Source organism: Pseudophryne corroboree, chromosome 7, assembly GCF_028390025.1.
Source record: "Pseudophryne corroboree isolate aPseCor3 chromosome 7, aPseCor3.hap2, whole genome shotgun sequence".
NCBI lineage: Eukaryota > Metazoa > Chordata > Amphibia > Anura > Myobatrachidae > Pseudophryne > Pseudophryne corroboree.
Window position 1 is genome coordinate 332,249,275 of NC_086450.1, and position 24,999 is coordinate 332,274,273.

Consider the following 24,999-nt stretch of genomic DNA (forward strand, 5'->3'; position numbering starts at 1 on the left):
CAGTGAGTCCTGCTGGCAACAGGCTCACTGCATCGAGGGACTTAGGGGAGAGAAGTCAACTCACCTGCGTGCAGGATGGATTGGCTTCTTAGGCTACTGGACACCATTAGCTCCAGAGGGATCGAACACAGGCCCAGCCATGGAGTCCGGTCCCGGAGCCGCGCCGCCGACCCCCCTTGCAGATGCCGAAGTTGGAAGAGGTCCAGAAGCAGGCGGCAGAAGACTTTTCAGTCTTCCTGAGGTAGCGCACAGCACTGCAGCTGTGCGCCATTGTTGTCAGCACACTTCACACAGCGGTCACGGAGGGTGCAGGGCGCTGGGGGGGCGCCCTGGGCAGCAATGTATAATACCTTTTTATGGCTAAAAAATACATCACATATAGCCCTTGAGGCTATATGGATGTATTTAACCCCTGCCAGATCTCACAAACTCCGGAGAAGAGCCCGCCGAAATAGGGGGCGGGGCTTATTCTCCTCAGCACACAGCGCCATTTTCCTGCTCAGCTCCGCTGTGAGGAAGGCTCCCAGGACTCTCCCCTGCACTGCACTACAGAAACAGGGTAAAACAGAGAGGGGGGGCACTTTTTTTGGCGATATTACTATATTTAAGCTGCTATAAGGATACAACACTTATATAGGGTTGTTCCCATATATATTATAGCGCTTGGGTGTGTGCTGGCAAACTCTCCCTCTGTCTCCCCAAAGGGCTAGTGGGGTCCTGTCTTCAATAGAGCATTCCCTGTGTGTCTGCTGTGTGTCGGTACGTGTGTGTCGACATGTATGAGGACGATGTTGGTGTGGAGGCAGAGCAATTGCCGGTAATGGTGATGTCACCCCCCAGGGAGTCGACACCGGAATGGATGGCTTTGTTTATGGAATTACGTGATAATGTCAGCACATTACAAAAATCAGTTGACGACATGAGACGGCCGGAAAACCAGTTAGTACCTGCCCAGGCGTCTCAGACACCGTCAGGGGCTGTAAAACGCCCTTTACCTCAGTCGGTCGACACAGACCCAGACACGGACACTGAATCTAGTGTCGACGGTGAAGAAAGGGGTATTATGTGGGGGGTGAAAAAACTATCTGTAGTTTTTCCTGAATCAGAGGAATTGAATGATGTATGTGATGAAGCGTGGGTTAACCCAGAAAGAAAAGTGCTAATTTCAAAAAAGTTATTGGCATTATACCCTTTCCCGCCAGAGGTTAGGGCGCGCTGGGAAACACCCCCTAAGGTGGATAAGGCGCTCACACGCTTATCAAAACAAGTGGCGTTACCGTCTCCTGATACGGCCGCCCTCAAGGATCCAGCTGATAGGAGGCTGGAAACTACCCTAAAAAGTATATACACACATACTGGTGTTATACTGCGACCAGCCATCGCTTCAGCCTGGATGTGCAGTGCTGGGGTGGTCTGGTCGGATTCCCTGACTGAAAATATTGATACCCTGGATAGGGACAGTATTTTACAGACTTTAGAGCAATTAAAGGATGCTTTTCTTTATATGCGAGATGCTCAGAGGGATATTTGCACTCTGGCATCGAGAGTAAGTGCGATGTCCATATCTGCCAGAAGAAGTTTATGGACACGACAGTGGTCAGGTGATGCGGATTCCAAACGGCATATGGAAGTATTGCCGTATAAAGGGGAGGAATTATTTGGCGTCGGTCTATCGGATTTGGTGGCCACGGCAACTGCCGGGAAATCCACCTTTTTACCTCAGACCCCCTCCCAACAGAAAAAGACACCGTCTTTTCAGCCGCAGTCCTTTCGGTCCTATAAGAAGCGGGCAAAAGGACAGTCATATCTGCCCCGAGGCAGAGGAAAGGGTAAGAGAGGGCAGCAAGCAGCTCCTTCCCAGGAACAGAAGCCCTCCGCGGGTTCTGCAAAGCCCTCAGCATGACGCTGGGGCTTTACAAGCGGACTCAGGAACGGTGGGGGGTCGACTCAAGAATTTCAGCGCGCAGTGGGCTTGCTCACAGGTGGACCCCTGGATCCTGCAGGTAGTATCTCAGGGTTACAGGTTGGAATTCGAGAAGTCTCCCCCTCGCCGGTTCCTAAAGTCTGCTTTGCCAACGTCTCCCTCAGACAGGGCGACGGTATTGGAAGCCATTCACAAGCTGTTTTCTCAGCAGGTGATAGTCAAGGTACCCCTCCTACAACAGGAAAAGGGGTATTACTCCACGCTATTTGTGGTACCGAAGCCGGACGGCTCGGTAAGACCTATTCTAAATCTGAAATCTTTGAACCTGTACATACAAAAATTCAAGTTCAAGATGGAATCACTCAGAGCAGTGATAGCGAATCTGGAAGAAGGGGACTTTATGGTGTCCCTGGATATAAAAGATGCTTACCTGCATGTCCCAATTTGCCCTTCACATCAAGGGTACCTCAGGTTCGTGGTGCAAAACTGTCATTATCAGTTTCAGACGCTGCCGTTTGGATTGTCCACGGCACCTCGGGTCTTTACCAAGGTAATGGCCGAAATGATGATTCTTCTGCGAAGAAGAGGCGTATTAATTATCCCTTACTTGGACGATCTCCTGATAAGGGCAAGGTCCAGAGAACAGCTGGAGGACGGAGTAGCACTAACCCAAGTAGTGCTGCAACAACACGGGTGGATTCTGAATTTTCCAAAATCTCAGTTGACCCCGACAACACGTCTGCTGTTCCTGGGAATGATTCTGGACACGGTTCAGAAAAAGGTGTTTCTTCCGGAGGAGAAAGCCAAGGAGTTATCCGAACTTGTCAGGAACCTCCTAAAACCAGGAAAAGTGTCTGTGCATCAATGCACAAGAGTCCTGGGAAAGATGGTGGCTTCTTACGAAGCAATCCCATTTGGCAGATTCCACGCACGAACTTTTCAGTGGGATCTGCTGGACAAATGGTCCGGATCGCATCTGCAGATGCATCAGCGGATAACCTTATCGCCACGGACAAGGGTGTCTCTTCTGTGGTGGTTGCAGAGTGCTCATCTGTTAGAAGGCCGCAGATTCGGCATACAGGACTGGGTCCTGGTGACCACGGATATACAGGACTGGGTCCTGGTGACCACGGATGCCAGTCTGAGAGGCTGGGGAGCGGTCACACAGGGAAGAAACTTCCAGGGAGTATGGTCAAGCCTGGAGATGTCTCTTCACATAAATAAACTGGAGCTAAGAGCGATTTACAATGCTCTAAGCCTGGCAAAACCCCTGCTTCAGGGTCAGCCGGTGTTGATCCAGTCGGACAACATCACGGCAGTCGCCCACGTAAACAGACAGGGCGGCACAAGAAGCAGGAGAGCAATGGCAGAAGCTGCAAGGATTCTTCGCTGGGCGGAAGATCATGTGATAGCACTGTCAGCAGTGTTCATTCCGGGAGTGGACAACTGGGAAGCAGACTTCCTCAGCAGACACGATCTACACCCGGGAGAGTGGGGACTTCATCCAGAAGTCTTCCACATGATTGTGAACCGTTGGGAAAAACCAAAGGTGGATATGATGGCGTCTCGCCTCAACAAAAAACTGGACAGGTATTGCGCCAGGTCAAGAGACCCTCAGGCAATAGCTGTGGACGCTCTGGTAACACCGTGGGTGTTCCAGTCAGTGTATGTGTTTCCTCCTCTGCCTCTCATACCCAAAGTACTGAGAATTATACGGCAAAGGGGAGTAAGAACGATACTCGTGGCTCCGGATTGGCCAAGAAGAACTTGGTACCCGGAACTTCAGGAGATGCTCACGGAAAATCCGTGGCCTCTACCTCTAAGACGGGACCTGATTCAGCAGGGACCGTGTCTATTCCAAGACTTACCGCGGCTGCGTTTGACGGCGTGGCGGTTGAACGCCGAATTCTAAGGGAAAAAGGCATTCCAGAAGAGGTCATTCCTACACTGGTTAAAGCCAGGAAGGAGGTGACTGCACAACATTATCACCGCATTTGGAGAAAATATGTTGCGTGGTGTGAGGCCAGGAAGGCCCCCACGGAGGAATTTCAATTGGGTCGATTCCTACATTTCCTGCAAACAGGATTGTCTATGGGCCTCAAGTTGGGGTCCATTAAGGTTCAAATTTCGTCCCTGTCGATTTTCTTCCAGAAAGAATTGGCTTCAGTTCCTGAAGTCCAGACTTTTGTAAAAGGAGTACTACATATACAGCCCCCGGTTGTGCCCCCAGTGGCTACGTGGGACCTTAATGTAGTTTTGGATTTTCTCAAATCCCATTGGTTTGAGCCACTCAAATCGCCGGATTTGAAATATCTTACATGGAAAGTAACCATGCTACTGGCCCTGGCTTCAGCCAGGAGAGTGTCAGAATTGGCGGCTTTATCGTATAAAAGCCCATATCTGATTTTCCATTCGGACAGGGCAGAACTGCGGACGCGTCCTCATTTTCTGCCTAAGGTGGTGTCAGCGTTTCACCTGAACCAGCCTATTGTGGTGCCTGCGGCTACTAGCGATTTGGAGGATTCCAAGTTGCTGGACGTTGTCAGGGCATTGAAAATATATATTTCAAGGACGGCTGGAGTCAGAAAATCTGACTCGCTGTTTATACTGTATGCACCCAACAAGCTGGGTGCTCCTGTTTCTAAGCAGACGATTGCTCGTTGGATTTGTAGCACAATTCAACTTGCACATTCTGTGGCAGGCCTGCCACAGCCTAAATCTGTCAAGGCCCATTCCACAAGGAAGGTGGGCTCATCCTGGGCGGCTGCCCGAGGGGTCTCGGCATTACAACTCTGCCGAGCAGCTACGTGGTCGGGGGAGAACACGTTTGTAAAATTCTACAAATTTGATACCCTGGCTAAAGAGGACCTGGAGTTCTCTCATTCGGTGCTGCAGAGTCATCCGCACTCTCCCGCCCGTTTGGGAGCTTTGGTATAATCCCCATGGTCCTGACGGAGTCCCCAGCATCCACTAGGACGTTAGAGAAAATAAGATTTTACTTACCGATAAATCTATTTCTCGTAGTCCGTAGTGGATGCTGGGCGCCCATCCCAAGTGCGGATTGTCTGCAATACTTGTACATAGTTATTGTTACAAAAAAATCGAGTTTTTCTTGTTGTGAGCCGTCTGTTCAGAGGCTCCTACGTTGTCATACTGTTAACTGGGTTCAGATCACAAGTTGTACGGTGTGATTGGTGTGGCTGGTATAAGTCTTACCCGGGATTCAAAATCCTTCCTTATTGTGTACGCTCGTCCGGGCACAGTATCCTAACTGAGGCTTGGAGGAGGGTCATAGGGGGAGGAGCCAGTGTACACCACCTGATCCTAAAGCTTTATTTTTGTGCCCTGTCTCCTGCGGAGCCGCTAATCCCCATGGTCCTGACGGAGTCCCCAGCATCCACTATGGACTACGAGAAATAGATTTATCGGTAAGTAAAATCTTATTTTTAATATAAATCTGTGCAGACATGTGTTGCACATACAAGAAATTCATGGAAGCACATTATTTTGTATTGCTGTGATATTCAGTAATATATAATGAGTTATCCTCTAAAACAGGCATGTCCAAACTGCGGCCCTACAACTGTTGTGAAACTACATATCCCAGCATGCCCTGACACAGTTTTGCTGTCAGAGAATGCTAAAGCTGTGTCAGGGCATGATTGGATGTATAGTTTCTAAACAGCTAGAGGGCCACAGTTTGGACATGTCTGCTCTAACACCAATGGTAAAAACACCCATAGTGCAGTAAAGTTACACATAAATCATTGTGTGGAGTGAACATACATGCACCTGAAACCCTAAACTCTTGAGGTGCCAGACTTAAAGAAATAGCAACTTGCTTGCCTTGTAGCACAAATAAGTGACTGGTCCTTACTCGCAGGCAGGAAACAGTGGGTAGATCTAGAGAAACAGCTGGGTGCACATACCCCGTTGTCTGATCTTTTGTGGATTCAGGTCCAACAGAGACTGATCTCACACATTACCTCACGTGCTACCACAAATTGCTATAAGGCGTGGGATACATTGGTTGTTTCTTCTAAAAATGTTTCTCTCCCTTCTCGTAAACTGTCACTATCTGCCCTATCGAGCCTTATCCTAGATCTGAATCTTTCTAAGTGGATATTATGTGGTATTGGTAGATGGTACAACAATTACTCCATTTAGTACTCTACAAGCTCAGTATGACCTCCCAGCTAGTGAAATGTTTTCCTACTATCGTATTGCCCATTGGATAGCCAGCTCATTACGGTCTTCAGGTCCAATGATCTTGCCACCCCCCACCATCTTAGCGAGAATCACAGCTGGTAATTCCAAGGGTTCTATAAGAATCTGGAATGCTATGGAGTACAGCTCTGAGAGTGTGACTAAAACATCCACTCAACTCCAATGGGAAGTGGATCTTAACTGTTCATTTACCCAACAACAATGGGAGTTGATTTACCTTTCATCACAAACTATGTCCAAATGAACCAACCATATTCAAATGCACTTTAAATTGCTACATGGCCTTTATTTTACCCCCGCTAAGCTGCATAGGATCTGGCCTACAGTGTCCCAATTGTGTTGGAGGAACTGTGCGGAGGTGGACAACATCTTCCATATTTTCTGGGCATGTCCTATACTCCACCAGCTCTGGAAAACGAGATTTATGGTAAGAACTTACCTTTGTTAAATCTCTTTCTGCGAGGTACACTGGGCTCCACAAGGATAGACATTGGGGTGTAGAGTAGGATCTTGATCCGAGGCACCAACAGGCTCAAAGCTTTGACTGTTCCCAGAATGCACAGTGCTGCCTCCTCTATAACCCCGCCTCCCTGCACAGGAGCTCAGTTTTTAGTTAACCAGCCCAATGCAGTAGCAGGAAAAGAGACAACGGTTAGTAGCCACATATACCGCACTCTCACGACAGGAGAAGTGTCAGCGGCTAATGCCATACCAACCCAAAGAAGCTAAGTGCGTCAGGGTGGGCGCCTTGTGGAGCCCAGTGTACCTCGCAGAAAGATTTAACAAAGGTAAGTTCTTACCATAAATCTCGTTTTCTACTGCGGGGTACACTGGGCTCCACAAGGATAGACATAAGGATGTCCTAAAGCAGTTCCTTATGGGAGGGGACACACTGTAGCGGGCACAAGAACTCGGCGTCCAAAGGAAGCATCCTGGGAAGCGGTAGCATCGAAGACATAGAACCTTATGAACGTGTTCACTGATGACCACGTAGCCGCCTTGCACAATTGTTCAAGGGTCGCACCACGGCGGGCCGCCCAAGAAGGTCCAACAGACCGAGTAGAATGGGCCGTAATGTGAGCAGGAGCTGACAGACCAGCCCTCACATAAGCATGTGCAATCACCATTCTAATCCATCTGGCCAAAGTCTGCTTGTGAGCAGGCCAGCCCCGTTTGTGAAATCCAAACAGTACAAAGAGAGAATCAGATTTCCTAATGGAAGCAGTTCTCTTCACATAGATACGGAGAGCCCATACCACATCCAAAGACTTCTCTTTGGGAGACAGATCAGGAGAAACAAGTGCCGGAACCACAATCTCCTGGTTAAGGTGGAACGAGGAAACCACCTTAGGTAAATATCCGGGACGAGTCCTAAGAACCGCCCGGTCACGGTGAAATATCAGATATGGGGAACTACAGGACAAGGCATCGAAATCCGACACTCTTCTAGCTGAAACAATAGCCAGCAGAAACACCACCTTAAGGGAAAGCCACTTAAGATCAGCTGAACCAAGAGGTTCAAACGGAGACTCTTGTAACGCCTCCAAAACCACCGACAAGTCCCAAGGAGCCACAGGCGGGAGATAGGGAGGTTGGATACGCAACACACCCTGAGTAAAGGTATGCACATCAGGTAAGGTCGCAATTTTTCTCTGAAACCACACTGACAAGGTAGAAATATGAACCTTGAGGGAGGCCAGACGTAGGCCTAAGTCCAGGCCCTGCTGAAGAAAAGCCAACAACTTGGCTATACTAAACTTGGAAGCATCATAATCGTTAGATGCACACCAAACAAAGTAAGAATGCCAGACCCTATAGTAAATCCGAGCCGAAGCCGGTTTCCGGGCCCGCAACATAGTTTGAATGACCGCCTCAGAAAACTCTTTGGCCCTTAAGACGGAAGCTTCAAGAGCCACGCCGTCAAAGACAGCCGGGCTAGGTCCTGGTAGACACAGGGGCCCTGAACGAGGAGGTCTGGGCGTTGTGGAAGTATAATTGGACGCTCCGACGATAGGTCCTGCAGGTCTGAGAACCAGTGCCGTCTGGGCCACGCTGGAGCTATGAGAAGCAGAATTCCTTTTTCTTGCTTGAACTTCCGAATTACCCTGGGCAGGAGTGACACCGGAGGGAACACGTACGGCAGCCGAAACCTCCACGGCACCGCCAGCGCATCCACGAATGCTGCTTGAGGATCCCTTGTCCTTGCTCCGAAGACCGGAACCTTGTGATTGTGTCGAGACGCCATCAAATCTACGTCTGGAAGACCCCAATTTTCCACTAGGAGTTGAAACACTTCTGGATGGAGGCCCCACTCGCCGGCATGCAAGTCCTGACGACTGAGAAAGTCCGCTTCCCAATTCAGGACTCCCGGAATGAAGATTGCCGATATGGCCGGTAGATGGCGTTCCGTCCCAATGTAGAATCCGTGAGACTTCCTTCATTGCCAGACGGCTTCGAGTGCCGCCTTGATGATTTATGTAAGCCACTGTGGTGGCGTTGTCCGACTGCACTTGAACAGGACGGTTGTGAATTAAATGCCGGGCTAGGATCAATGCATTGAAGACCGCCCGCAATTCCAGAATGTTGATTGAGAGGAGTGACTCCTCCTTGGTCCACCGACACCAAAGGGAGTGTTGCTCCAGCACCACGCCTCAACCTCTTAGACTGGCATCTGTCGTCAACAGGACCCAGTTGGATATCCTGAAGGGACGGACCCTGCACAATTGTTGGTCCTGGAGCCACCAGAGCAGCGACAGACGGACCTCCGGAGTCAATGAGATCATTTGAGACCTGATCCGGTGAGGCAGGCCGTCCCACTTGGCTAGAATCAGCCTCTGGAGGGGGCGAGAATGGAATTGGGCATACTCCACCATGTCGAATGCTGATACCATGAGGCCCAGCACCTGCATCGCCGAATGTATCGACACTTGGGGACGAGAAAGGAAGCAACGAATCCTGTCCTGAAGCTTCAGGGCTTTCTCCTGACACAAGAACAACCTCTGGTTGTGAGTGTCCAATAGCGCTCCCAGATGCACCATGCTCTGAGCAGGGATCAGGGAGGATTTCTTCCAGTTGATGAGCCACCCGTGGGCTTGTAGAAACCGGACCGTCATATCTAGATGACGTAGGAGAAGTTCTGGGGAATTTGCCAGGACTAACAAGTCGTCCAGATAAGGCAGTATCCTGACCCCTTGATGGCGGAGTACCACCGTCATCACCGCCATTACTTTGGTGAAGACTCGCGGAGCCATTGTTAAACCAAAAGGTAACACCCAAAACTGGTAATGGAGGTTGCCAATAGCAAACCTCAGGTATTGCTGATGTGACGCTGCTATAGGAATATGCAGGTAAGCATCCTGTATGTCCAGGGAGACCATGTAGTCCCCAGGTTCCAAAGCCATAACTATAGAGTGAAGGGTTTCCATACGGAACTTAGAAACCTTCACAAACCTGTTCAATGCCTTGAGGTTGAAAATGGGTCGGGAGGACCCATTCGGTTTCGGGACTAGAAACAGCGGAGAATAGTACCCCCGGCTCCTCTGCGCAAGAGGCACCTGTACTACGACTCCTGTATCCAGGAGGGTCTGTACCACCGAATGCAGAGTGTTTGCCTTTGTCTGGTCCAACGTTTGTCTGTCTGGCAAAATCGATGAGGGGGTCGGTTTTTGAAGGCAATGGCGTAACCTCGAGTGATGACTTCCCGTACCCAGGCATCTGAAGTGGTCTTCAACCATTCCTGGGTATACCCTAGAAGCCGGCCCCCCACCCTGGGATCCCCCAGGGGGAGGCCCGCCCCGTCATGCGGCAGGCTTATCGGCCTTGGAAGCTGGCTGACGGGCCGCCCAGGCTCTTTTTGGCTTTGGCTTACCAGGCTTGGAAGTGCGGGCCTGCTTGTTGTACGCCTGACCTTTTGCTTTACCTGAAGGACGAAAGGGGCGAAAGGAAGTACCTTTAGCCTTCGACACAGAAGGAGCGGTACTTGGCAGACAGGCAGTTTTGGCAGTAGCCAAGTCAGCCACTATCTTATTTAAGTCCTCCCCAAACAGAATATCTCCCTTGAAAGGGAGTACCTCCAGGGTTTTTCTAGAGTCCAGATCCACAGACCAGGATCTCAGCCACAATATCCGGCGAGCCAGGACTGACGTAGTAGAGGCCTTGGCTGCTAGGATACCGGCATCAGAAGCCGCCTCGTTAATATAGCGAGAAGCTGTGACAATATATGACAAGCATTGTCTAGCATGGTCAGAAGAGATTTCAGCTTCTAACTCCAAGGCCCATGCTTCAATAGCCTCTGCAGCCCATGTTGCTGCAATAGTGGGCCTTTGTGCAGCACCCGTGAGGGTGTAAATCGCTTTAAGACAACCCTCCACACGTTTATCCGTAGGCTCTTTTAGAGACGTGACGGTAGTGACAGGTAGAGCTGAGGAAACCACCATCCTAGCCACATGTGAGTCTACTGGAGGAGGCGTTTCCCAATTCTTAGCTCTGGTGTGAGGGGATAGCGAGCCAGCATCTTCTTTTGAGGCACAAACTTCGTACCCGGGTTTTCCCAGGGTTCCTGACGTATATCCACTAGGTGATCAGAGTGAGGTAAAACTTGTTAAGCCACCTTCTGACGCTTGAACTTATCAGGTTTCTTAGGAGGGACGGATGGCTCGGGATCATCCGTAATCTGTAGAATTAACTTAATTTCCTCCAAAAAATCAGGAACATCCACATGTGAACTACCCTCCCCATCAGCAGTATCCGAGTCAGAACCTGTGGGGTCAGTGTAAGTGGCGTCTTCATCAGACGAGGTGTCAGTGACAGCAGTGGATTGTGAGGAGACAAGCGCTCGCATAGAGGACCCCTTGGACTTAGGCGAGCGATGGTCAGACTTTTTAGTAGTCAGGGACTGGTTCAACTTCTTCAATTGAGCAGATAAATCGTCCGACGGCGGGTTAGCTGCAGGGACCACATACGGTTGTACCGGCATTAGGGGAACCATAGGGGGTGTTAGTTTATTAACTTGCGTAGGTAGAAGCGTGGAAAAAGCGGCCCACGGTGGGTCATTATGTACCTTCGTTGCCACAGTCCCACTGGGGGGCAAGGAGCCCCCAGAACCAAAGCCCACAGCTGCTATATTCTCCTCATAGGGATCTGTGGCTTCAGCAACACCGGCAGTGTGTTCAGTCCCAGAATCATTACCCTCAGAAGCAGACATGATATAACTTGCAGTATCAGGTAAAACAGTACAGTTGGCAGCAGCACAATGGCCCTCATTCCGAGTTGTTCGCTCGTTGCCGAGTTTCGCTATATTGCGATTAGTCGCTTACTGCGCATGCGCAAGGTGCGCAGAGCGCATGCGCTTAGTTATTTTACACAAAAGTTAGGTATTTTACTCACGGCATAACAAGGATTTTTCATCGTTCTGGTTATCGGAGTGTGATTGACAGGAAGTGGGTGTTTCTGGGCGGAAACTGGCCGTTTTATGGGTGTGTGCGGGAAAAACGCTGCCGTTTCTGGGAAAAACGCGGGAGTGGCTGGAGAAACAGGGGAGTGTCTGGGCGAACGCTGGGTGTGTTTGTGACGTCAAACCAGGAACGAAACTGACTGAACTGATCGCAGTGGCAGAGTAAGTCCCGAGCTACTCAGAAACTGCAAAGAAATTTCTATTCGCAATTATGCGAATCTTTCGTTCGCAATTCTGCAAAGCTAAGATTCACTCCCAGTAGGCGGCGGCTTAGCGTGTGCAATGCTGCTAAAAGCAGCTAGCGAGCGAACAACTCGGAATGAGGGCCAATACCTCTTACCCAAACCCCTGCGCAGTGTAGTCAGCACTAGCAGAGATAAAGGAGAGATATGGTGACTAAATCACAGAGAAAAATACGTATTAAAGTATATCTTTGTGAAAATCCTATATCAATATAAAACCTGACGCACCAAGCCCCCTCAGGTTATAGAATATAGGGATAGCAAGTTGAGTGAAAGACACGAAATGGACACCACTCAGCTAGCTAATGCACACACAGAAAGTCACAGTCTGTACAATGCAGAGGTTATTACTAACAATAATACTGCACTGGACTAGCTTATATATATATAGCTATATAGTCAATAGATATAACACTGCACAGTAAGAACTGGATGTATATCACAGGGTAATTGTACTAGAAAACCCTGACTAAATGCACTCTTTCTTAACTAGCACTGTCTAAAAAGGCAGGTAGAATACTTAAGTGTCATGTAAAGTCACAGCACTGACAACCAGGCGGCTTTACACAGGAGGATTTGCCCAAGCAGTCCCAGGAACAGTGAAGCTGAGAGATAATGGCGCCCAGACACTGACAGGGAGTGAGGGAGAGACAGATATGCAGCTCCAGGGCGGGAACATTTGCGGGAAATGGCGCCCTGGGGCTGGGGGAGGGGCTTCAGGTCTAAGCCTTATCCCCCTCCTGGCAAAACCACCAGGTACTGTGGGCTACTGAAAATGGTTTAGAGAGAAAACCTGACCTGCACCCATGCCCTGGTGATCTAGTGGGATCGCCTGTACTGCCACAGTGTCCACCGCCAGCGCGCACGGCCCGCCTCCCACTGACCGCGCCGGATCGCGATAAAGGCCGAGTCCCACAAGCGGGACCTACTCACCACCTCCCGAAGCGGGGCCACGCGATCCCGGAGAGCCCCCGTCATGTGTGCCTGACATGAAGAAAACCGGAGCCTCCTGCTGTAGTTACCCGGCAACCAGGGCTCGGGAGTGTACAGCGCCGCTGGGGAGAGCTGGAGCTGCAGCAGTGAATGTCTTCTGACATTTACCACCGCTGCTGCCCTTGAAGTCTTCAATTTTTTCTTCAAAAAAAGCTCTTCTTAGGGATGCCTGGAGCAGCCCCTCTGTTATGTGCCTGCTTACTGCAGCACCAACTACAAAACTGAGCTCCTGTGCAGGGAGGCGGGGTTATAGAGGAGACGGCGCTGTGCATTCTGGGAACAGTCAAAGCTTTGAGCCTGTTGGTGCCTCGGATCAAGATCCTACTCTACACCCCAATGTCTATCCTTGTGGAGCCCAGTGTACCCCGCAGCAGAAATATGTATTTACACTTGCCTCCACGGTTATCCGTATCCCCCTTTCAGAGTCGCCTTCACTGGCCATATTGCATATTTACCCAAAGGATATTTCTAATACAGATCAGTATGTTTTGGGACACATTTTCATTGCCACTAGAGCGGCGATAGCACAGGATTGGAAAAGTTCCTCTCCTCCTACGCTCCTAAAAATTGTCCGGAAGGTCCACCATGCTTTCAAATGGAGACCTCTAGCATACGCTACTTCTTTACAGCTAATTCCCCACTAGTAAAATGGTCCCGGTGGTATGAGTATTCGATATATCAAGATTGAGCTAATTTAATTTTAAATCCAGATTGATCACAAGTCCGGGAATTATACAGCTCCTAACGGTTACATATTTTTTGATGACATTCCACATTGTACCTGGGTTTTTTTTGTATGATGTATTGTCTATGGTTCATGTATAAGTAATTAATATGGAAGTTGGACTTTGGACTTTCCCTTCCTTGTTTCTGTTTTTTCCCCTTTTTTTTTTCCTTTTGTATCCCCCCCCTCCGTGATTCACGTAATTAAACTTTCAATACAAAATTATTGATGGGAAAAAAAGAAACCCTAAACTCTTGGTAAACCATATTATAAAGCACTAGATGTTGTCACTGGGACTGACTGGATTTTATTCTCGCACTTTCTTTTCCCATGTCTCTTCCTCCTCTACCTCTTCCGCGTTCCGCCTCCCTCCCCCCCATCTCAACTATTTCCCTTTCTCCCCATGAAACCCTTCCCCTATTTTCTCATCCTCTAGCTTTCTCTCCCGCTTCCTCTCCCTTCACACCTCCTCTGTCTTGCTTTTTTCTCCTCTCACTCTTCTGCCCATCTGTTTCTGCATATCTGGTTCTATCCTGCTCTATTTCTTGCTCTTCTCCACCTCCCTCTTTCATGTTCTTAGACTACAGTACTTCCTCCTCTGTGGGTCCATCTTCAGTTCTTCCAGTTGCTATCCGGCTAACTAGACACTGACTGTACATGCACTGGCCCACGCAGACCTCAAGAGCACATGCGTGTGCCTGGGTTGTGTTTTGAAACATTGCTGAGAGCTAGCAAACTTATTTTGTATTGCTCAGAGTGTGTGGAGGGTTTTTTTTATTTTAACATGGCTCTGTGGTAGACGTGCTCCATGTACATTAGGTCTGACAAGTCGCACACTAATGTGATTACTAGAGATGAGCGGGTTCGGTTCCTCGGAATCCGAACCCGCCCGAACTTCATGTTTTTTTACACGGGTCCGAGCGACTCGGATCTTCCCGCCTTGCTCGGTTAACCCGAGCGCGCCCGAACGTCATCATCACGCTGTCGGATTCTCGCGAGGCTCGGATTCTATCGCGAGACTCGGATTCTATATAAGGAGCCGCGCGTCGCCGCCATTTTTCACACGTGCATTGAGATTCATAGGGAGAGGACGTGGCTGGCGTCCTCTCCGTTTATAGAGATTCGAGAAGAGAGTGAGACAGAGAGAGACACAGTAGTAATTTGGGGAGCATTAGGAGGAGTACTACTACTACTAGTACTTGCTGAAGTGATAGAGAGAGATAGTGTGACTGTATTATTATCTGACTAGTGGGGGAGACACTGACAGTGGGGAGCAGTTAGAGTCTGAGAGCAGGACTCAGGACTCAGGAGTACATATAACGTACAGTGCACACTTTTGCTGCCAGAGTGCCAGCCACACTGCCATTGTTTGTGACCACACTGACCACCAGTATAATATATATTGTGATTGTCTGCTTAGGACTCAGGAGTACTACTTGCAAGTTGCTGATAGTGTGACCAGTGACCTGACCACCAGTTTAATAATCACCACCAGTTTATGAGTTTAATATATATTATATATATATATAATTGTATATAATATATATATAATATTGTATACCACCTAGCACCTACCCGTGTTTTTTTTTTTTTTTTCTTTCTTCTTTATACATACTACTATAGTAGCTTACTGTAGCAGTCTGCGGTGCTGCTGAGCTGACAGTGTCCAGCAGGTCCGTCATCAGTCATTACATAATAAATATATAATATATATACCTGTCCGGCTGCAGTACTAGTGATATTATATATACATATATATTGATTTCATCTCATTATCATCCAGTCTATATTATCAGCAGACACAGTACGTTAGTCCACGGCTGTAGCTACCTCTGTGTCGGCACTCGGCAGTCCATCCATAATTGTATACCACCTACCCGTGGTTGTTTTTTTTTTCTTTCTTCTTTATACATACTACTATAGTAGCTTACTGTAGCAGTCTGCGGTGCTGCTGAGCTGACAGTGTCCAGCAGGTCCGTCATCAGTCATTACATAATAAATATATAATATATACCTGTCCGGCTGCAGTACTAGTGATATTATATATACATATATATTGATTTCATCTCATTATCATCCAGTCTATATTATCAGCAGACACAGTACGTTAGTCCACGGCTGTAGCTACCTCTGTGTCGGCACTAGGCAGTCCATCCATAATTGTATACCACCTACCCGTGGTTGTTTTTTTTTTCTTTCTTCTTTATACATACTACTATAGTAGCTTACTGTAGCAGTCTGCGGTGCTGCTGAGCTGACAGTGTCCAGCAGGTCCGTCATCAGTCATTACATAATAAATATATAATATATACCTGTCCGGCTGCAGTACTAGTGATATTATATATACATATATATTGATTTCATCTCATTATCATCCAGTCTATATTAGCAGCAGACACAGTACGGTAGTCCACGGCTGTAGCTACCTCTGTGTCGGCACTCGGCAGTCCATCCATAAGTATACTAGTATCCATCCATCTCCATTGTTTACCTGAGGTGCCTTTTAGTTGTGCCTATTAAAATATGGAGAACAAAAATGTTGAGGTTCCAAAATTAGGGAAAGATCAAGATCCACTTCCACCTCGTGCTGAAGCTGCTGCCACTAGTCATGGCCGAGACGATGAAATGCCAGCAACGTCGTCTGCCAAGGCCGATGCCCAATGTCATAGTACAGAGCATGTAAAATCCAAAACACGAAATATCAGTAAAAAAAGGACTCCAAAACCTAAAATAAAATTGTCGTCGGAGAAGCGTAAACTTGCCAATATGCCATTTACCACACGGAGTGGCAAGGAACGTCTGAGGCCCTGGCCTATGTTCATGGCTAGTGGTTCAGCTTCACATGAGGATGGAAGCACTCAGCCTCTCGCTAGAAAACTGAAAAGACTCAAGCTGGCAAAAGCACCGCAAAGAACTGTGCGTTCTTCGAAATCCCAAATCCACAAGGAGAGTCCAATTGTGTCGGTTGCGATGCCTGACCTTCCCAACACTGGACGTGAAGAGCATGCGCCTTCCACCATTTGCACGCCCCCTGCAAGTGCTGGAAGGAGCACCCGCAGTCCAGTTCCTGATAGTCAGATTGAAGATGTCAGTGTTGAAGTACACCAGGATGAGGAGGATATGGGTGTTGCTGGCGCTGGGGAGGAAATTGACCAGGAGGATTCTGATGGTGAGGTGGTTTGTTTAAGTCAGGCACCCGGGGAGACACCTGTTGTCCGTGGGAGGAATAGGGCCATTGACATGCCTGGTCAAAATACAAAAAAAATCAGCTCTTCGGTGTGGAAGTATTTCACCAGAAATGCGGACAACATTTGTCAAGCCGTGTGTTGCCTTTGTCAAGCTGTAATAAGTAGGGGTAAGGACGTTAACCACCTCGGAACATCCTCCCTTATACGTCACCTGCAGCGCATTCATAATAAGTCAGTGACAAGTTCAAAAACTTTGGGTGACAGCGGAAGCAGTCCACTGACAACTAAATCCCTTCCTCTTGTAACCAAGCTCACGCAAACCACCCCACCAACTCCCTCAGTGTCAATTTCCTCCTTACCCAGGAATGCCAATAGTCCTGCAGGCCATGTCACTGGCAATTCTGACGAGTCCTCTCCTGCCTGGGATTCCTCCGATGCATCCTTGAGTGTAATGCCTACTGCTGCTGGCGCTGCTGTTGTTGCTGCTGGGAGTCGATCGTCATCCCAGATGGGAAGTCGTAAGCCCACTTGTACTACTTCCAGTAAGCAATTGACTGTCCAACAGTCCTTTGCGAGGAAGATGAAATATCACAGCAGTCATCCTGCTGCAAAGCGGATAACTGAGGCCTTGACAACTATGTTGGTGTTAGACGTGCGTCCGGTATCCGCCGTTAGTTCACAGGGAACTAGACAATTTATTGAGGCAGTGTGCCCCCGTTACCAAATACCATCTAGGTTCCACTTCTCTAGGCAGGCGATACCGAGAATGTACACGGACGTCAGAAAAAGACTCACCAGTGTCCTAAAAAATGCAGTTGTACCCAATGTCCACTTAACCACGGACATGTGGACAAGTGGAGCAGGGCAGGGTCAGGACTATATGACTGTGACAGCCCACTGGGTAGATGTATGGACTCCCGCCGCAAGAACAGCAGCGGCGGCACCAGTAGCAGCATCTCGCAAACGCCAACTCTTTCCTAGGCAGGCTACGCTTTGTATCACCGCTTTCCAGAATACGCACACAGCTGAAAACCTCTTACGGCAACTGAGGAAGATCATCGCGGAATGGCTTACCCCAATTGGACTCTCCTGTGGATTTGTGGCATCGGACAACGCCAGCAATATTGTGTGTGCATTAAATATGGGCAAATTCCAGCACGTCCCATGTTTTGCACATACCTTGAATTTGGTGGTGCAGAATTTTTTAAAAAACGACAGGGGTGTGCAAGAGATGCTGTCGGTGGCCAGAAGAATTGCGGGACACTTTCGGCGTACAGGCACCACGTACAGAAGACTGGAGCACCACCAAAAACAACTGAACCTGCCCTGCCATCATCTGAAGCAAGAAGTGGTAACGAGGTGGAATTCAACCCTCTATATGCTTCAGAGGTTGGAGGAGCAGCAAAAGGCCATTCAAGCCTATACAATTCAGCACGATATAGGAGGTGGAATGCACCTGTCTCAAGCGCAGTGGAGAATGATTTCAACATTGTGCAAGGTTCTGATGCCCTTTGAACTTGCCACACGTGAAGTCAGTTCAGACACTGCCAGCCTGAGTCAGGTCATTCCCCTCATCAGGCTTTTGCAGAAGAAGCTGGAGACATTGAAGGAGGAGCTAACACAGAGCGATTCCGCTAGGCATGTGGGACTTGTGGATGGAGCCCTTAATTCGCTTAACAAGGATTCACGGGTGGTCAATCTGTTGAAATCAGAGCACTACATTTTGGCAACCATGCTCGATCCTAGATTTAAAGCCTACCTTGGATCTCTCTTTCCGGCAGACACAAGTCTGCTGGGGTTCAAAGACCTGCTGGTGAGAAAATTGTCAAGTCAAGCGGAACGCGACCTGTCAACATCTCCTCCTTCACATTCTCCCGCAACTGGCGGTGCGAGGAAAAGGCTCAGAATTCCGAGCCCACCCGCTGGCGGTGATGCAGGGCAGTCAGGAGCGACTGCTGATGCTGACATCTGGTCCGGACTGAAGGACCTGACAACGATTACGGACATGTCGTCTACTGTCACTGCATATGATTCTCTCACCATTGAAAGAATGGTGGAGGATTATATGAGTGACCGCATCCAAGTAGGCACGTCACACAGTCCGTACTTATACTGGCAGGAAAAAGAGGCAATTTGGAGGCCCTTGCACAAACTGGCTTTATTCTACCTAAGTTGCCCTCCCACAAGTGTGTACTCCGAAAGAGTGTTTAGTGCCGCCGCTCACCTTGTCAGCAATCGGCGTACGAGGTTACATCCAGAAAATGTGGAGAAGATGATGTTCATTAAAATGAATTATAATCAATTCCTCCGTGGAGACATTGACCAGCAGCAATTGCCTCCACAAAGTACACAGGGAGCTGAGATGGTGGATTCCAGTGGGGACGAATTGATAATCTGTGAGGAGGGGGATGTACACGGTGATATATCGGAGGATGATGATGAGGTGGACATCTTGCCTCTGTAGAGCCAGTTTGTGCAAGGAGAGATTAATTGCTTCTTTTTAGGTGGGGGTCCAAACCAACCCGTCATTTCAGTCACAGTCGTGTGGCAGACCCTGTCACTGAAATGATGGGTTGGTTAAAGTGTGCATGTCCTGTTTATACAACATAAGGGTGGGTGGGAGGGCCCAAGGACAATTCCATCTTGCACCTCTTTTTTCTTTCATTTTTATTTGCGTCATGTGCTGTTTGGGGAGTGTTTTTTGGAAGGGCCATCCTGCGTGACACTGCAGTGCCACTCCTAGATGGGCCCGGTGTTTGTGTCGGCCACTAGGGTCGCTTATCTTACTCACACAGCTACCTCATTGCGCCTCTTTTTTTCTTTGCGTCATGTGCTGTTTGGGGAGTGTTTTTTGGAAGGGCCATCCTGCGTGACACCGCAGTGCCACTCCTAGATGGGCCCGGTGTTTGTGTCGGCCACTAGGGTCGCTTATCTTACTCACACAGCTACCTCATTGCGCCTCTTTTTTTCTTTGCGTCATGTGCTGTTTGGGGAGGGTTTTTTGGAAGGGCCATCCTGCGTGACACTGCAGTGCCACTCCTAGATGGGCCCGGTGTTTGTGTCGGCCACTAGGGTCGCTTATCTTACTCACACAGCTACCTCATTGCGCCTCTTTTTTTCTTTGCGTCATGTGCTGTTTGGGGAGGGTTTTTTGGAAGGGACATCCTGCGTGACACTGCAGTGCCACTCCTAGATGGGCCCGGTGTTTGTGTCGGCCACTAGGGTCGCTTATCTTACTCACACAGCTACCTCATTGCGCCTCTTTTTTTCTTTGCGTCATGTGCTGTTTGGGGAGTGTTTTTTGGAAGGGCCATCCTGCGTGACACTGCAGTGCCACTCCTAGATGGGCCCGGTGTTTGTGTCGGCCACTAGGGTCGCTTATCTTACTCACACAGCTACCTCATTGCGCCTCTTTTTTTCTTTGCGTCATGTGCTGTTTGGGGAGGGTTTTTTGGAAGGGCCATCCTGCGTGACACTGCAGTGCCACTCCTAGATGGGCCCGGTGTTTGTGTCGGCCACTAGGGTCGCTTATCTTACTCACACAGCTACCTCATTGCGCCTCTTTTTTTCTTTGCGTCATGTGCTGTTTGGGGAGGGTTTTTTGGAAGGGACATCCTGCGTGACACTGCAGTGCCACTCCTAGATGGGCCCGGTGTTTGTGTCGGCCACTAGGGTCGCTTAGCTTAGTCATCCAGCGACCTCGGTGCAAATTTTAGGACTAAAAATAATATTGTGAGGTGTGAGGTATTCAGAATAGACTGAAAATGAGTGGAAATTATGGTTTTTGAGGTTAATAATACTTTGGGATCAAAATGACCCCCAAATTCTATGATTTAAGCTGTTTTTTAGTGTTTTTTGAAAAAAACACCCGAATCCAAAACACACCCGAATCCGACAAAAAAAATTCGGTGAGGTTTTGCCAAAACGCGGTCGAACCCAAAACACGGCCGCGGAACCGAACCCAAAACCCGAAAAATTTCAAGTGCACATCTCTAGTGATTACATTATTTTTTTCACCACTTTTCATTATATATAATATTCTTACCATTACCCTCTTCCTTTCCATCCTTATTAATGTACTTTTTGGGACATCATAGCTTTTTCTTCCCCAGACATTATTATTCCTTCTCTGTATATGGCCCATGCATCTGTGTGTACATTTTTCCTTTCTTTTATAATGGTACACATTTTTGTTTGTGAAGAATGGGCCTAATTCAGATCTGATCGCAAAAGCAAAATCTTTCTCTAATGGGTTAAACCATGTGCACTGCAGGTGGGACAGATATAAAATGTACAGAGAGTTAGATTTGGGTGGGTTATATTGTTTCTGTGCAGGGTAAATACTGGCTGCTTTATTTTTACACTGCAATTTAGATTTCAGTTTGAACACATCCCACCCAAATCTAACGCTCTCTGCACATGTTATATCTGCCCCACCTGCAGTGCACATGGTTTTTGCCCATTAGAGAAAAAGTTTGCTGTGACAATCAGGTCTGAATTAGGCCCACTGTTGTGTTGTTGTTATTGGACAATTTTCAGGAGTGTTTTTGTTTTCATCACGATGTGGTATGTGATGAGAAAGTATGAGAAGTAACAGAAGTATTTGGGAACTATAGATGTGGGCTATGGGGGTCATTCCGAGTTGTTCGCTCTGTAATTTTTTTCGCATCGCAGCGATTTTCCGCTTAGTGCGCATGCGCAATGTCCGCAGTGCGACTGCGCCAAGTAAATTTGCTATGCAGTTAGGAATTTTACTCACGGCTTTTTCTTTGTTCTGGTGATCGTAGTGTGATTGACAGGAAGTGGGTGTTACTGGGCGAAAACTGGCCGTTTTATGGGTGTGTGCGGAAAAACGCTACCGTTTCTGGGAAAAACGCGGGAGTGGCTGGAGAAACGGAGGAGTGCCTGGGCGAACGCTGGGTGTGTTTATGACGTCAACCCAGGAACGTCAAGCACTGAACTGATCGCAGATGCCGAGTAAGGTTGAAGCTACTCAGAAACTGCTAAGAGGTGTGTAATCGCAATTTTGAGAATCTTTCGTTCGCAATTTTAAGATGCTAAGATTCACTCCCAGTAGGCGGCGGCTTAGCGTGTGTAAAGATGCTAAAAACAGCTTGCGAGCGAACAACTCGGAATGACCCCCTATGCCAGGACTCTCTGGAAGTAATTCCAAAGTAACTGCATCATTTTTGTAAGTTCATTTTATTGTATGGTGTAGTTTCCATGAACAATCCCCCGCTATATGGCGCATTTACATTAGGTCCAGACTTCCTGATTTTTGTTTGCAGCCTGCATACAAACATCAGTGAGTCCAGTGTGAGACTGGGCCGTGAGGGTGGCTGCTGTTGCCAGCAATTCTACGCTGTTGTAATGCCAACTCGCTTCCCTCGCACGTAACTGATTTTGACCCTTATATGTACATTAGAGTTGTAATGGATTGAAGATGCAATACATGATTATATGAGCAAGGGTGATAGATAAGGTGAGAGCAGTTTAGGATGAGATTATAGAAGTGCTGAGGACCAATGGTAGTCTGACAAAAGTTAATTTACTGAGAAAATAAGATTTTAAACCTACAGGTAAATCTTTTTCTCGTAGTCCGTAGAGGATGTTGGGACTCCGTAAGGACCATGGGGATAGACGGGCTCCGCAGGAGACATGGGCACTTTAAGAAAGACTTTGGATCTGGGTGTGCACTGGCTCCTCCCTCTATGCCCCTCCTCCAGACCTCAGTTAGAGAAACTGTGCCCAGAGGAGACGGACAGTACGAGGAAAGGATTTTAGTTAATCCAAGGGCAAGATTCATACCAGCCACACCAATCACACCGTATAACTTGTGATATACTATCTAGTTAACAGTATGAAAAAACAACATAGCATCGGTCCAAAACCGATGAAACTATAACATAACCCTTATGTAAGCAATAACTATATACAAGTCTTGCAGAAGTAGTCCGCACTTGGGAAGGGCGCCCAGCATCCTCTACGGACTACGAGAAAAAGATTTACCGGTAGGTTTAAAATCTTATTTTCTCTAACGTCCTAGAGGATGCTGGGACTCCGTAAGGACAATGGGGATTATACCAAAGCTCCCAAACGGGCGGGAGAGTGCGGATGACTCTGCAGCACCGATTGAGCAAACATGAGGTCCTCCTCAGCCAGGGTATCAAACTTATAAAACTTTGCAAAGGTGTTTGACCCCAACCAAGTAGCAGCTCGGCACAGCTGTAGTGCCGAGACCCCTCGGGCAGCCGCCCAAGAAGAGCCCACCTTCCTAGTGGAATGGGCCTTAACCAATTTTGGTAACGGCAATCCTGCCATAGAATGCGCTTGCTGGATCGTGTTACAGATCCAGCGAGCAATAGTCTGCTTTGAAGCAGGGCCGCCAACCTTGTTGGCTGCATACAGGACAAACAGTGCTTCTGTTTTTCTGATCCTAGCCGTTCTGGCCACGTAAATTTTCAAAGCCCTGACCACATCAAGGGACTCGGAATCCTCCAAGTCACGAGTAGCCACAGGCACGACAATAGGTTGGTTCATATGAAAGGATGAGACCACCTTAGGTAGGAATTGAGGATGGGTCCGCAACTCCGCTCTATCCATATAGAAAACAAGATAGGGGCTTTTATGTGATAAAGCCGCCAATTCCGAAACTCGCCTAGCCGAAGCCAAGGCTAACAACATGACCACCTTCCAAGTGAGATATTTTAACTCCACCGTTTTGAGTGGTTCAAACCAATGTGACTTAAGGAAACTTAACACCACGTTAAGGTCCCAAGGCGCCACCGGAGATACAAAAGGAGGCTGAATATGTAGTACTCCCTTTACAAAAGTCTGTACTTCAGGTAGAGAGGCCAATTCCTTTTGAAAGAAAATGGATAAGGCCGAAATCTGAACTTTTATGGAGCCTAATTTTAGGCACAAATTCACTCCAGTTTGCAGGAAGTGAAGGAGATGACCCAGATGGAATTCCTCCGTAGGAGCATTCCTGGCCTCACACCAAGTAACATATTTTCTCCATATGCGGTGATAATGTTTTGATGTCACGTCCTTCCTAGCCTTTATTAACGTAGGAATGACCTCATCCGGAATACCTTTGTCCGCTAGGATCCGGCGTTCAACCGCCATGCCGTCAAACGCAGCCGCGGTAAGTCTTGGAACAGACAGGGCCCCTGCTGCAGCAGGTCCTGCCTTAGAGGAAGAGGCCACGGATCTTCTGTGAGCAATTCCTGTAGATCCGGATACCAAGTCCTTCGCGGCCAATCTGGAACAATGAGGATTGTTCTCACTCTTCTTTGTCTTATTATTCTCAACACCTTGGGTATAAGAGGAAGAGGAGGAAACACATAGACCGACCGAAACACCCACGGTGTCACCAGGGCGTCCACAGCTATAGCCTGAGGATCTCTTGACCTGGCGCAATACCTTTTTAACTTTGTGTTGAGACGGGACGCCATTATGTCTATCTGGGGCAGTTCCCACCGACCTGCAATCTGCGCGAAGACTTCCTGATGAAGTCCCCACTCTCCCGGATGCAGGTCGTGTCTGCTGAGGAAGTCTGCTTCCCAGTTGTCCACTCCCGGAATGAACACTGCTGACAGTGCGCTTACATAATTTTCCGCTCAGCGAAGAATCCTGGTGGCTTCCGACATTGCCACCCTGCTCCTTGTGCCGCCTTGGCGGTTTACATGAGCTACTGCGGTGACATTGTCCGACTGAATCAGAACTGGTTTGTCGCGAAGTAATGCCTCCGTTTGACGTAGGGCGTTGTATATGGCCCTCAACTCCAGGATGTTGATGTGGAGACCAGTCTCTAGACCCGACCAAAGACCTTGGAAATTTCTTCCCTGTGTGACTGCTCCCCAACCTCGGAGACTTGCATCTGTGGTCACTAGGATCCAGTCCTGAATGCCGAACCTGCGACCCTCTAGGAGGTGAGCACTCTGCAGCCACCACAGGAGAGACACCCTTGCTCTCGGGGACAGGGTGATCCTCTGATGCATTTGTAGATGTGACCCGGACCACTTGTCCAGTAGGTCCCATTGGAAGGTCCTCGCATGGAACCTGCCGAAGGGAATGGCTTCGTACGATGCCACCATTTTCCCCAGGACTCGAGTGCAGTGATGCACTGACACCTGTTTTGGCTTCAATAGGTTCCTGACCAGAGTCATGAGTTCCTGACCTTTTTCCATTGGAAGAAAAACCTTCTTCTGGTCTGTGTCCAGAATCAAGCCCAAGAAGGTCAGACG

General features: G+C 48.5%; 1 protein-coding gene across 5 annotated transcripts in view; it reads right to left on the reverse strand.

Annotated features, from left to right (window-relative positions):
• SNX29 (sorting nexin 29) overlaps nucleotides 1–24,999 on the reverse strand; it is a 1,242,095-nt gene that overhangs the window by 1,041,690 nt on the left and 175,406 nt on the right. The window lies entirely within an intron of this gene.